At 45.1% G+C, this 14227-nt stretch overlaps 1 protein-coding gene across 4 annotated transcripts in view; it reads right to left on the reverse strand.

Annotated features, from left to right (window-relative positions):
* ZHX1 (zinc fingers and homeoboxes 1) overlaps positions 1–12984 on the reverse strand; it is a 28460-nt gene extending 15476 nt beyond the window's left edge. For 2 of the 4 annotated variants that reach the window (XR_013956195.1, XR_013956196.1), the window contains exon 1: positions 12723–12984. The gene's annotated coding sequence lies outside the window, so the exon portion shown is untranslated. Of the gene's footprint in view, positions 1–11172; positions 11229–11703; positions 11736–12722 lie in introns of those variants that run through there. The other 2 variants (XM_080610106.1, XM_080610105.1) reach the window with 2 other exon arrangements.
* Positions 12985–14227: the final 1243 nt, after the last annotated feature.

Here is a 14227-nt window from a genome sequence, read left to right on the forward strand (position 1 = left end):
TACTTAATAATCACAGTGCACTGATGAGGAAGTACCTTTAATATATACAGTGCATGTCTCTGCTTTTCAGTCACATCTGCCTGTATTTTCTACATGATCTGGTCACCTTGGCAGCTAAACCTCACATAGACAGGTCTTTTACTACTGAAGTGTTCAGTTCAAATTGTGAGCTCTCAGTACTCTTAACACCAGATATCTCTGCGTGATTGTTCTTGAAAGTGAGCACCAGGCTTCTGTAAATGCTTATCATACCCAGTAAGATGGCAGCAGAGGTAGGGATGCTTTTTTAGCATAGTTACAGCTCTATTTGTTTTGCTTGCTGTGCTGTTACATAGGAAAATGAAAGGAGGAAGAAATACATTACTGACACAAAAAGATTTAGAAATATCTTTTGGGTTGAGTAAACATTTAATTTAACCCTCAAAATGTTTTATACTGGCTTTAAAAAAAACCCAGCGCAGTAAAAAATTATTAAGTCTAAAAACTGTTGATCAAAAAAGTTTCTCCTTATACCATCAAAGCAAAAGGTTTTATTCTTCTGGGATTTCTTTCTTTAAAATTAAATAATCTGGCACAGACACAATTTCACAAAATGTTCCTTTTGACTCGAATCTGCCTCTTTTTGTTTTTTCCCAGACAAGAAATTTCTGGAGACCTCCCTTTTCCCAGGCCCCAGCCTTAGTGCTGGAAGTACAAGACCTTCGTTTCACTTCCCAGAGCTCGTGTCCCCAGACACCTTTCAGCTTCTTCAGACACCAAAGCAGCAGTCCTACAGATGGTCTCCCTTGCTAGATAGCCCAACTCATCCTCTAATCATCCCTCGTGCTATACAGGAACCCCCGCGTTTCTGAAGGTGACACAGCTCAGCACAGATTGTCTCCCTCTCCTCTCCCCCTCCTCCACTGATTGCAACTCACTGTACGTGCCCTTGTCACACTGGAAACCAGATTTCAGATCGGCTGCTATCTGCTTTAGTATTTGCCTGTCACCGTAGCAAAATGACACCTCTCAACAGCAATGAACAATACTGGGAGTGCTCTACCCTTAAACAAGTGGGACCGGGTCTCAGGTCTTACCCAGTGGCATTTACAGGAGCACAAGAAGCAGCAGCAGCTTAAGGACTACGCTGATGCATGCCAATACAGTAACCTAGGCAGACGGAGGAAGAGAATCCATTTAATACAGGTGGTTTAGAACAGCCTGCAGGTGTGCATGACAGGCATAAAGGCACGATCAAGAGCAGGTAACAAAACATTCTGCAAACTCTACCTGGGATACAAAAAGGTAGTGACTCATAATTCTGCCTTTTATTTTTTAAACAGTGGAATGCATTTCTCAGACCACAGGGCTAGAGCCTTGCCAAGTTTCAAGTTCCTCTGTCAAATCCCTGAGGAACAGAGTTGTTCAGAAAGAGAGATAATACGGCTTTCACATTGAGATTGCCTCCCTTCCTCTCCTTTCTTCTCTTCTCACTCTGTCAATTTTGCTCTTGAACCAGCTGAATGTTCCCCAAAACTCAACGAACAGAGAACAAAAGCAGCCTCCAAATAGAAACAATGTGTGAGAAATTCTTGTTTCCATGAACATAAGAAACTGAAAACAAGGGCTTACAATGGACTCAGCAGGTGACACTAATACACACTGCTACATGCTCCACAGGTATATACAGACCTGCATACACTAGGATACAGACCCATAGTTTAAGTATGTGTAAAGGATTCCCAAAATACTTGAAATAAATGTATAAAGTCAAGTGTTTTATGGGCCAGCGTTTTGTGGATGAAGAAAAAGCAAGGACTTCCAGTATCACTTTAAAAGCAAAAAACCCCAATACTACAGTTCTATTGCATGGCCCTAGGTCAGTGCATGTCAAGGAGAAGACTTTAAGGCACATTATCTCTGCAACTACTCTTTAGAACCTCCTCTAAAGATTCTAAAGCTACCATGGGCTTTTGCTCACACGTGCTTCCTCAGGACCTCTTCTGCATGCCCTGGACCTGCCTCCTTCCTCCTTAAAGCCTCCTCCAGCCTCTTAGGTGTGCTACCACTTTGTAAGAAGGTCAAGGAGCGCAGAGTGTGTAACAAGTCATTCGTTTTCTCTGCCCCATGATTTGCTTCTCCACTTAGGAAGTAAAACATGTGACTTGAGAGCTGATATTTAAAAGGGATTTTTTAACATGGCTTCAGGACAGCTTCACAATTGTACGCTGAATCTCGTCAGGACAGGCAAAACCAAGAATTCACCTAGAATCTACTGACAGATTCCTCCATACTGGAGAGATGCAGAACAGTTCTGTCCATGCTCATGAGCACAGCTGATCTTAGAGGAGTTCTTCAGGATGTTATCCTCTGACCTGATCCAACCAACGCTGCTCATGCAGCAGCACTTTCACAGCATTCAAGTTTCTCTCTCCATATTCAGGGTATTTGGCCGCTGCCATTAAGTGCACGTATTCCCAGAACAGCACTGAATTACTGCTAGGACCAGGGCAAGATTGTCAAGCTAGCTCAGGTTCACCTGCCTTTCACTGCAATGCCAACACGCTTTTGGTCTGCTACAGATGACGTGACTTTAGGGACATGGTGGTGGCAGAGTCAGCATCTCAGTGCTGGTGAAGAACTATAACCGGTTGTCTGGAGGGGCTGTGGAGACCTACTGTGAATTTTTACGGGATTGCCATCCTTGAAGTTTTCAAAACTTGGTAAATCCCCAAACAACCCTATCTGTCTTCTCAGTTAAATCTGAGTAGAAAGCTGGACAAGATGATCTCCAAAAGTGCCTTCTACTCAATTTTTCTCCCCAGGATTCTGCGATGTTTCAGGTTACAGCTAAAGAGAAGGAGGGCAGCCCAAGCTGCCTGCATAAACACTCTCTGCAGGTCTCAACTATATAGTAAAACACCACTGTGTACCAAGTTAACCTTTGTGAAAACCAAAGCATTTTTATTTGCAACAGTGACCTGTGAACAGTGACTGCACCCCCCTGCTGAGTACTGTACTGTGCTCCTCAGATGCTCCCGCTGATTTCTGTGGGAGATAATGTCTTGTTCTGTGTGTATCAAAGACTGATCCCCCCTTCCTCCCCCCATCATGCATTCTCAGAGTGGATAAACACTTTACTGCCATCAGCCCAGTGATAAAAAAAGGGGTAAAAGATATGGGACTATCGAGCTTTCAAAGAAGAACATGTGGAATAAAAGCTGAGTCTCAAAGTACCTGCAGAAGTCAGAGGGGATGACTGTGTACTCGAGTTACCATGGCGTAATGAAGGGTCTTGAAAAGTCAGCATCTCAGAACAACTATTTCATCCCCTGGCACAGGAGGTTTGCAGTTCCTGTGTTGTACTTCACAAGTGCTGCTGGACTAGGAGTCCGGCAGTAGCCTGATGCTGCTCCACACTGCTCCTGGCTCACCTAAATAAAAGCCTTGGATGCAGCAGTAAAGCAACCCAGCAAGAACCACCAACTCTTTTCACCAGCCTGGTTCCCTGCTCCACTGTTACCCAGGCTGATGCCCCAAACTTCTGACTGTGAACCTCAGCTCCACAATTTACCTTCCACTACACACAGGACTCTCCTATCTGCCCAGAGCCCTGCTCGAGGGGACAACCTCAGTGCAGAGGCAAATTGGAGGCTGCTCCTTCTGTCCTGTCGTGTGAGCAATTCTTGCAGGAGAAACACACACCTCTGATGTTCAGTGCTGCCAAGGAGGGGATTACTGAAAACACACTGCCCGGTTTCACTTTTTGTCTCTCATGTGCTGGTATAATGGTGGAAAATTAGCACAACAGGATTTAAGTGGAAAGCATGTAGTTAACTAAACCACTGTGAATAGCTGTGGTGCTGCTTTCTTCTTTTTTGCATTAAAGACCACCAAAAAATTTGGATTAGTTCTGTTTTAAAATACATCGGTAGTTTAAAGCTGCATAAATACCCTAGGGTCAAAATCGTACTCTCACTGACTTAAATGAGAATAGGCAGGTGAATTTTATTTAAAAGTACTGTATGTGTTGCTAAAAACACATTTAAGCAGCAACAGAAAAGCCTTAAAAATTACACAGCACGAAATGGTAGCATCAATTGGGTGGGGGAAGGAGGAAGAGAATAATGAGCGTTCTGTTCAAACCTCCTATTATCTAAAGTAGGACAATCAAAATAAGTTTTAGTCAGAAACACTTTATTAATTTAATGTTTCAAGAATAACTGAACACAGATTTCCTCATGTGAGTTACACCTATCAAATTTACCAACATTAAACCAGTTATCCTCAAAGAGCACCAGTGACTGCCTGAAGTGCTGTCCCAACTGTTAAACTGGTAAGTTTTTATTCATGGGATAAAAGCACCAAGGAGAAGAAGGAAAAAATCAGTACTAAACCAGACAGTTTTAGTTCATATAATTGTTTTTTTAGAAGCAAGTTATGTTAGTTGACTAAGTTGGAAATTCTTAGTGAAAACACAGGATTAGTGGCAGTCAGTGACTAACCTTATATACAGACATTCACTTTGCAGACACCTGCACTGAGTGAAGATACAAATTAGTTCATGAATGACAGAAGTGCCCTGCCTCAAAGGTGAAAAAGCAGGACACATTGTTTTCTGTGTAAGATCTCCAATTCAGGTTTAAGCATAAACTCTGACAGGGCTAAAATCTTAACAGACACAGAACAATAAATTAAATCTCAGAAGTATAAAAAGTACCATATTTTGCCTCATAAGTCCATAGGTTTAAAACCAGAAAAGTCTTGCTTGAATAAATGTATTTTTATATATTCTACATATTTACAGTTCTTTAATAATACAGACATGTTATGCTGTTTAGGGGAGTTTTTCATTAAATTTTAATTTCCAAGCAAATAGTTTGATATAAATCAGGAAACGAGGAACTAATCATTCTCTGAATAACAAGACATACATAATTCACTATTTTCTATAAAAATGACAAAAAAGTAGTAATTAATACTCTGACTGCAAGTTGAGATAAAGGGGTGATAAAAGAAACACTCACTGATATAATTCATCACTTTACAAGCCAAAGCTCTGCAAACTGCCATGGTATCAAACAATGAGAATTACTGGCCATTGATGAAAGTTATCAAAAGCACAAACGCAAATCGAGAGTAGAAGAAATCCCTTAAATCAAGGTTCCCTATGTGCAGATTTAGACAGTGATTAAATGACCTAGTTAAAACCAATTTTATGGCTATCAACTGTTGCAGCTCCCATATATTAGGATTGGTTTTGAATTCCAGCATTAAGCAATTGATATCTGGAGGCGGAGGGAGAGATACAGGGGAATACGAAGATTGGGAAGGAGAAGCAAGAAGAACCATCTCTTGTGTCATTATTAAATCAATCAAATCACAAAAGCCCGGGATACCACTGGGGTGTGGTACTCAAAGAGAATGTTTATGAGAGTGACCAAGTTTAGCATAAGGGAACAGGCAGGCCTGGAACCCCCCTGGGAATCAGATGCATCTGTTGTTGTAGGCAGCCCCAGCAAAATGTTACTGGTTCACTCGCCTGGGGCAAACTCTCCTTCCTCCTCCCCCACCTTCCCTTTTTTGACAGCCAAGTACAATATTAGCTTGCCTTTTTATTTTCTTTTTTGGTTGTTGCCATCGTCAAGCTGAGGCCGGGTGAGAATATTTTGTGTCTAGACTAATAAATGTTGGTGAGGATTTTGCAAGACTGGTTTATGGGAACAGAATCCACTTTTTGTTTTTCTGCTGAAAAAAAAAAAGCAGCATTAAAAGCAAATGAGCACCATCGTGCATTTGTTTTAAATTGCATATTACAGCGCTGCTATTTCGTGTGCAATCAATACATAATTTGGAAGAACATGCTTTTAAAATTCAAAGCTATCCCTGAGAAGCTAAGGTTCTCTTGGAAACTGAAGGAGGAGTCTGAAATTATTGTTCTTTTGTTTGCATCCCCCAGTGGGAAAGGCAGCACACAACTAGAAACCACTGTGCTTTGAGGCAGAATGAATCATTAAGAATAAAGATCAACCCGCTTTCATTTAAACCTTAGATATTAGAACTGAATCTAGGACAAAGGTAAACAGACTCCTTCCTTCCCAAGCAGCTACGGGGTTAAATAAAATATCAAAGGGACTATATAGATCTCGTAACTTCCTCTACTAGAATTAAAAAAGGTACTTACATTTAGCAAAACATGGCCTGTCTAGATCCCAGGTACGAGCATCAACTTAATCAGTGGGAATTACTGGGATTATGCATGGGCCAAAGCCTACATTTTCTTTTTAATACTTGTTTTGGAGGGCGGGGTATCTCAAGATGAAATGGCTGACTGAGCTTTTTATTTCATTGCTTTGGGTGGAAATGACTGAATCTTTCCACATAAAGTAGTGCAGAAGAAGCTGTTCTGGTGCAAAGCAACCTTCAGACCCAACCCTCCAGCAAGCTCTCACGCTCAGCCTGTGTCTCTCTCCCCAGACAGCTCTCTGCAACATCCGGACTTAAACGTTCCCTGGTAAGGAAGTGGGCTCCTGTTCAGTAATACACAGATAGTAACTTCATGAGGATTACATCCAGAAATAGGATCCTCACTCGTACGAAGGAGCACATAGCCACAGATTCTGCCCTCAGAACTAGCTCGTGCCCATCTGCATCTGGCCTAAACTGCTGTTAAAGTATTGCTTGCTGTTTGCCAGTAAGCACATGTGACTACAGGGTACAGTGTTCACACTCATCATCCACACAAACATTAATGCACTGGAAGGCTTTCAAAGCAAAGCATTCTCAAGTAAAATGTCAGTGTACTGACAGTGCAGTAATGTAAAACTTCTCTCTCTCTGAACGTTACATACAATGATTAGTACATATTTCTAAGGAGGTGCACATGTAACTGCTTCTTCACTTTGTGTAGAAAGAGTAAACTTACTTTACTTCAGTATTACTCTTTTTTCCTCACCTCCTCCCTCCTGTCCCCCAAAGATACAAACAGCTGATATTAACAAGGCCTTATTTTTCTGGTGGAGGAACCCAAGAGCTGGAGAATAAAAACCAAAATTAAAACCAAGAAAGCTACTTATCAAGAAACAGATTTAAAGCGACTGTTCGCAGACTGCAAGGTAAAACATCCAAAGCTGCAATCATCTCACCACACACAAAGAAAGTCCCTTTCCATCTTAAATTATTTTAATAAAATAAAACCACTCATTCTCTACTCACACACAAATTCCTCCAACGAACTTCACAGAATCACAGAACCACAGAATGGTTTGGGTCGGAAGGGGCCTTAAAGACCATCTAGTTCCAACCCCCCCACCTTGTGCTGGGACAATTTAAGTAAACAATTTTCAACAGGCAAAACCTAAGTAAAACGTATTAGGAAGTCAAATTTGAAAAGCACTCTTAAAATACAAGCAGCAAAGTTGTGTGGGTCTGCACCATATTTGAACAGCTACCTAGAATGCCAGCAGGGGTGTTACAGGGGCACCACTTCCTCACACCGATCCATGCACAAGAAATTTGAACTCAAGGGGCACTCCAGGTACTGGGAACCTTTTATCAGATCAGACCCCCACTGAGAAGTCTGGAGGACAGAGGGCTGTAAGTATTCAGCACTACAAACAAGGCTGGACATTGTGCAGCGTTGAATGCTCCAAAAATCCCACTGAAGCTACAAATGTGTTTCATCTTACCAAGAATCCTGCTAAGAAACAGACACCCCAGAGTCTTCACACTTGCTCCATCTAGCTCACTTGGCAAGCGCTGCCAATGCCTAAAGAATCCTGATACAGCTCTGATGCAGACCACCCTCAGCTCCAACTGATGTTGCTGAAGGCAACCTGTGTACAAAAAGCTGTGCATAACAGCTGACCTGTGTATAACAAGACACTATTTTTCTCCTTTTAAAGTATTGTAAAGATTGACTATGAATCTCAACTGAAAAGCACACAGCTATAGGTCAGGCTTAACAAAACAACCAGTCTGCTATAGCCTAGGTAGTAATAACTGTTCTTTCCCGTCTCCCTCCCCATTGTGTCCCCTTTACTCTTTTTAGGACATAAAACAGTACTCTGTCTCATTTTGACCTAATTACCAAAACAGAGCCTTACACCCATGCATAGAGCCAGTAGGACAGTTTTAAAGTCGACAGCATTCTGACTAAGAAGTATCTTTCCATTATAACACAGAGAGGAAGGCAACCGCATTACTACCATGCTTTGTTTAGGCTCATATGCCTCAATTTTTAGCAAAGCTAAGCTTAGAGACCTCTGCCAAGATTGCCTCAGACTATACAAACATGCATTTCCACCTATGAAGTTCTTAGTATCTTTGTAAAGAAAGATAATGTTAAAATAACAGGAATGCAGCACACTCTTGTGCTACAAACAAGCATTCAAGCCTTAAAATCTAAATGACTGCCTAATTCACAGTATTAACTGTAACCTAACAGCTTATTTCCCATCCAGTATCTGTGGTTCATGCTTTTAAGATTCAGGGTGCTGAACAGGTGGAACTTTTACCATAACAATTAGAAAGTTCAAAAGCTCATTTCTGTCCTTCTGTCTGGTGGGGTGAATTTGGCACTCAGAATGATACCAGCTTTGCCAAACAGCGAGGGCTGGCGTTATGCATGCCTCATTACACAGTTCTGTCTGCCCACTGTGGAAACAAAACTGCCAGCCTTCAAGCTTGCTTGAGCAAGGACTTCATATTGTGAATCCCTCAGCACCACCTTAATTCCTTTAACTTCCAGCGAGACAAAGAAGGTGAGCAGCAGGTTGCAAAATGCCACTGGGGAAGGCAAAGTTGCACAGTGAGCCTAAAAATACCATACTCTCTTTCTTAAACGGCTCCAAACATAATCTGAGGCCTGCTCTTGAGAAACTGAATATACTGGGCTTCTTCAGACCTGACAGGAACAAGCAGAGGTCATGCTGCTAAAGGATGCTTGCAAAGTGAAGTCCTTGGTTATCTCTGACATCATCTAAGGAGCGCAAAAAGGAGCATGTTCAAAGTTCTTGACCATTTTTCCTAAAGGTTCTCCTATTAAGCCACATCTGCCCCTCTTTTACTCACTAGCAATTATCCTACTTCCTGTGTTTTAGTATAACATTGCTCTTTTTATCATTTTAGTGTTATGAGTAAAAGTACTCTATATTCCAGTTCTTGCCCCTTTAGAGCATACTCCTTTTCTTTGAGTTCTGTTAAACTTTAACATTCACTATGACCTCAAAGCTCTAAATGATAAAAGAGTGGTCCACATCTTCCTCCATTTGACGACAGCACCTTCTGCTCAATTCAGGCTCATTTCTGAAGCTGGTAGTAGAGACACTGTTCGATGACATACGTTACAGTTCACTGAAATCTGAAGGACATGAAAAACACTTGGGCGGACCTTCTGAAGTTCCTTCCAGTTCCTCGAAGAAAGACAACAGAACTGGAAGAGAACCATCAGTTAAAGGGACGCAAGCACAGAATTATGAAATGCCATCTGGCTGGTACAGGATAAGGAAATGTATCATTTTCGGTGGCTTCCACCTCCACAGAAAAAGAAACAACTGTTTATGCAGCAAAATGGTTTGGATATTTTGGAAGGTCCTGAACTAGCCACTGAAAAATAATAATAATAATAAAAAATATTTAAAATATAAAATATACAAAGAAAAAGGAGAGATTAATGGGAAAACTATAAATCTGAATTACTACTAATGCTGAAAACAGAAGTAATCACATCCCTTTCATAGCCTGAAGAAGCTGTATTAATGCCCAATTTGAATATATCAGAAACTTCAACAACAGAAAACCTGTATTTTTACAGGTATATACTTAACAAAGGTGATACTACCGACAAGGAATGGAGAGATACACAAATAGAACATTAAGATCAATATTGCTGCCTATTTAAGAAATAGCAAATAAACAAAAGAAAAGGGGAAATGGTCCTACAATGAAAATTGCATCACTTGTTTACAAGCCACCGAAAAGTGGGAGATGAACTATCTTGGACATTTATGGATCAATGACCCTGCATCTAAAGCAAAAGGAGAGGGAATATTGACCCTTAACATGCAGAAGGGAACAGCATGTCCATGCACGCAGCTAAAAATGTTCAGAACCTCCCCCTACACCGTGACTCCAAAATGGTTTTCACACAGAATTTAATAAACACACACTGAAAATATCATTCTGTGCATTCTGCAACAAGATCAGGATTTCTAAAAATCAGAAAACATAAAAATACTCAATTTGACAGCGTGGAATTCTTGACCTCAGCTTGACAGGTAAAGAGAAACTGGTCACCAAAATAACGATCAGACATAGCCTAGCTACAGGTGATTGTGCCTTGGTTATTATGTACAAACAGAATGGACCTCAGTTTCTATGTACTTAGTGCTTTAGAAGTTCCAGTTTCATAAAGCTGGAAAAAATCCTTAACTCACTCTGAAGGAAAGACTCTGACTTCAAAGATGCATGACTGTATTTTAAAGCAAACTTCCTCTAAGGTCACATCTAAACCAAAGGGTCACGAATCATAACTAGATGAAAAAGTTACCAAAATTCAGTCCTTTCCCTCAGAGCACATATAAACAAGTGGGGAAAAAAAACCAAAACAAAACAAAAGAGAAAGCTCAGGGATAGCAATAAGATTGAGGGAAATTATATAAACTGCTCAGTGAAGCAAGAGATACAAGAACCGGTCTTTTTGGTACATTAGGAACAAAAGGAATCCTAGCAGTAGTACAAAATCCATTAGTTGATACAAATCCCTTAGTACTAGAATCTACACAAGGCAGGACCGTTCAGCACACAGCTTAAACAGTCTCCAGTGATGTATCGGTACCCAGTGATAAATACCACCTACTCCAATAGTAACCAACAGTGATAAATGACAGGAATTAAGGCCAGACACCAGGACACTGGATCCAGCTAAAGCACGCATAGGTCATCAAGGGTGTTGCAAGAGAGAAAGTCATCTAGAAGAGAGTCCTGAGAAACAGGAAGAGAGCAGTCAAGTCTTATGCCTCACAAAGAAAAGCCCTACCTCAAACTGCTACGTTTTGAGTTTGGGGACAATCACAGCAGAGACACCCATTACCCAAACGTGAGAGTAGACGGCTTCTCAGTCAAGCAAAGGCACAGGAAACACTAACCTGAAGTAAAAACCACAGCGTATCAGTCATAAAAAATGGCACCTACTTCTAATCGGCTCAGGGGAATTCATTTACCACCGCAAGTGAAACAGACCGCTTTGCTGGCAATGCTGAAAGACAGTGACAAAAAGGTTTTCTAACTGATATGCCATGGCTCAAAGAGATCAAAATGTTACTGCTTTAAACAGCAGTTCTCCAAGTACTCACAAATTGCTTTATTCTTGTGTGAAATCCTTCTCAGCAAAACCGAACAAAAAGCAGAGTGCTGGTCAAAACCAGCAGCACAGCTTTGAAAATTCCTATCTCATTCCTGCATTTTACGGAATATTTGTTCTCATGCAACGAGCTTCCTAACCAAATCTATTTTTTATTTACTCAGTGTTTAGATGCCCAACATACTCTCTGTACATCCCTACTTTAAACATAAGCGGGTCCTATGCCAGCTTGCAGACCGAGACATCTCAGCCTTCACTACTTCACGTGATGCTTCGTGCAAAGTAAACTTCTCCATCCCTCCTGCAGCTACTGAACCTACCACAAAGTCCAAGCAGCTCAGAAATCCCGCACAGGTACCTACCAGACAATGCTCCCTACTGCAGATCCTCTGAGCCCTTTCAGAGATCCAGAACCGCCTCCATTACATGGTTTATTAAAGCCGGTGTTGATCTCCAGTGCTGCACATGCTGATCTAGGGGACAGCCGAGCATCAGAACGCGCCCCAGGACACAGACACCCCCACAAGAGTAAACCAGCCGTCTTCCCCAACTTTGCCTGCACATACACCGTGCCGCTGCTCCACGCTCGGCCCCGCTCTGCAACGCCCCGGGATGCGACACAACTCGGGAGCCACAACTTCATGGCTCGCCTGCTGCCGCCAGCTTGCGGGGCCGTCAGTCCGCCCGTCAGCCCGAGCGCCAGCGCGGGTGCGCGCAGCCCGTGACCCCGGCCGGGAGCTCCAGCTCCTGCAGCCGCTCCGGGACGGAACTTCTTCACTTTCCTCCCCGAGAGACGACTCGGACCAATCTTCCTCCGTCCGCCCCGTGGCGAGCAAAGCCACGCACGGTCTCCGGCTCCGCGGCTGGCGCAGGTCGGAGGAGGGAAGAACAGACCCGAACAGGATCAACCCCCCACGGGCCGGGCCGGGGGCTGGCACCAGCCCGCTCCGAAGTTACGCCCTGGCTCTTCCCCCGCGACGCCTCCTGCCCCAGCCCGCCCGGAGCCCGCCGGCCCCGGCAGGCGATGCCCCCCGGCCGCGGGGACAGGGCTGGCCCCTCGCCCGCCGCCGCCAAACAATAGCGAGCAAGGGAGGGAGGGAGCGAGCGAGCCAGCGAGCGAGGCGGGCGGGGCGCGGCCGGCCCACCGCGCACACCCCGCGGGCGGCAGCGGGGCGCCCGCCCCCACCGGCCAGGAGCCGCCCTTGCCCCAGGGAGGCGGACGCGCTGGCGCTGCCCCGGCCCCCGCCGGGAGAGCACGCGGGCCCCGGGGCGCAGCGGGGCAGGCAGGGACACGCCTCCCCGCGGGGGCCACGCTCTCTTCCCGACGCCGAGAGCCCCCTGTCCGCCCGCGCCAGAGGCGACGGCCGCCGCGAGCCCATACCTGCCGGCGCCGCTGCGCCTCGCCCCCTCCGCCCGCCTGCCCGCCGGCCGCCTCCGCTCACGGCCGCGCCGCCATCTTGCGTTTCACAAACTACTGCACTTCTTTTGGGGCGGGGGGGCGGCGGCTGAGCCGGGAACTCCCAACGCCGCCGGCCGCCCGGGCCCTCGCCTCGCCGCCGCCCGCGGCGCACACTCGCATCCTCCCGGCGCCTCGCTGCCCCGGGGCGGGTGCGGCGCCGAGGCCGGGCAGCGGCGGCCGGTGCCTCAGCCTCCCTGGCAGGGAGCGGAGGCGGAGCCGCTCCGCCGCCGCCCCGCCCGTCAGGCGGCGGACACCAGCCGGGGGGCGGCACGGCCCCGCTGCGGCCGCGGCCGGCCGCGGGGTGCCAGCGGTGGCTCCTCGCCCTCCGGTCAGGCCACGGAACTGCGCGCTGCGACAACGACAACGGGCCGGGAGCTCCCGGGTGGCAGCGGCGCCCTCGCAGCCCGCTCCTCCCTCCGGCGGCGAACTTGGGCCGCGCACCCCGCCGGGCGTTAAGGACGGCGGCGGCCGTAGTCCCGCGGGGGGTCCCTGAGCTGTCTCTGAGAGAGGCCGTGGCCGCAGGCTGCAGGACCAGGGTCGAGTGAGCGCAGGAGGCGCGGCTCTGAGGGGATGAAACCAGAATCGCTGTGGTTTTTGTTTAATTACAGAACTTGGGGAAACGGGACTTCTTCCTTTAGTACATACCTACGTATTTTAGTCACATTTTAGTTTTTAATTCCCCTACGCAGAATCCTTTCGTCGCTGTTTGCCATTTTAGGTCAGACGCTAAAATACGACTGTTTCCCTGAGAAAGGAAAATGAAGTTGTGGCATGCGGGAATCTCCAGGAGTTAACTGCTAACAGTTGATCATGGGAGATCAAGACTTACACAGTTAACAGTTAAGGACATTAAAATGTGGATACGGTATCCTGTCAAGACTAGTGACAGGAAGGGGGTGGATTAAAGCTTTTAGAGAAGAAGTTTGAATGCCAGGAAACTTTCTGGTTCCTCGATTTCACTCTGTCACTCGTGCTGAGGTTTTTGGACAGGAATCTCAGTGGGCAGCAACCTGGCCCTACTGTCCCACTGGAAACCGCTGGCAGCAGGTGGGTGGAGACTCAGTTAAGGAAAAATGATATGAATTCCTTTATGACCTTTCCAATGTCACGCACTGCATTAAAACATGAATTTTCACTATAGGTTTTTTCCTCCTCTGCTTGTCATTGCCTTATAACCAACACACCAAGAGCAGGGTGAGCTGCTTGCATACAGTTCTTATTTTAAAGAGCTGGCTTTGAAGTGTTGGGATGTTACTGACCAAAATTATTCTGTGATAAAAATAGAACAGACAAAACCACCTAAGAAGTTCATTGATTTTTATTAATCCACCTCCAAACAGCACAAAAGATGAAATTCTGCATAGGACACGTGTTTGGGACAAACATACTAGAAAGAAACAAACTAAAACTCACCTACAAAACCAGCA

Source organism: Psittacula echo, assembly GCF_963264785.1.
Source record: "Psittacula echo genome assembly, chromosome: 2".
NCBI classification, from domain to species: Eukaryota; Metazoa; Chordata; class Aves; order Psittaciformes; family Psittacidae; genus Psittacula; species Psittacula echo.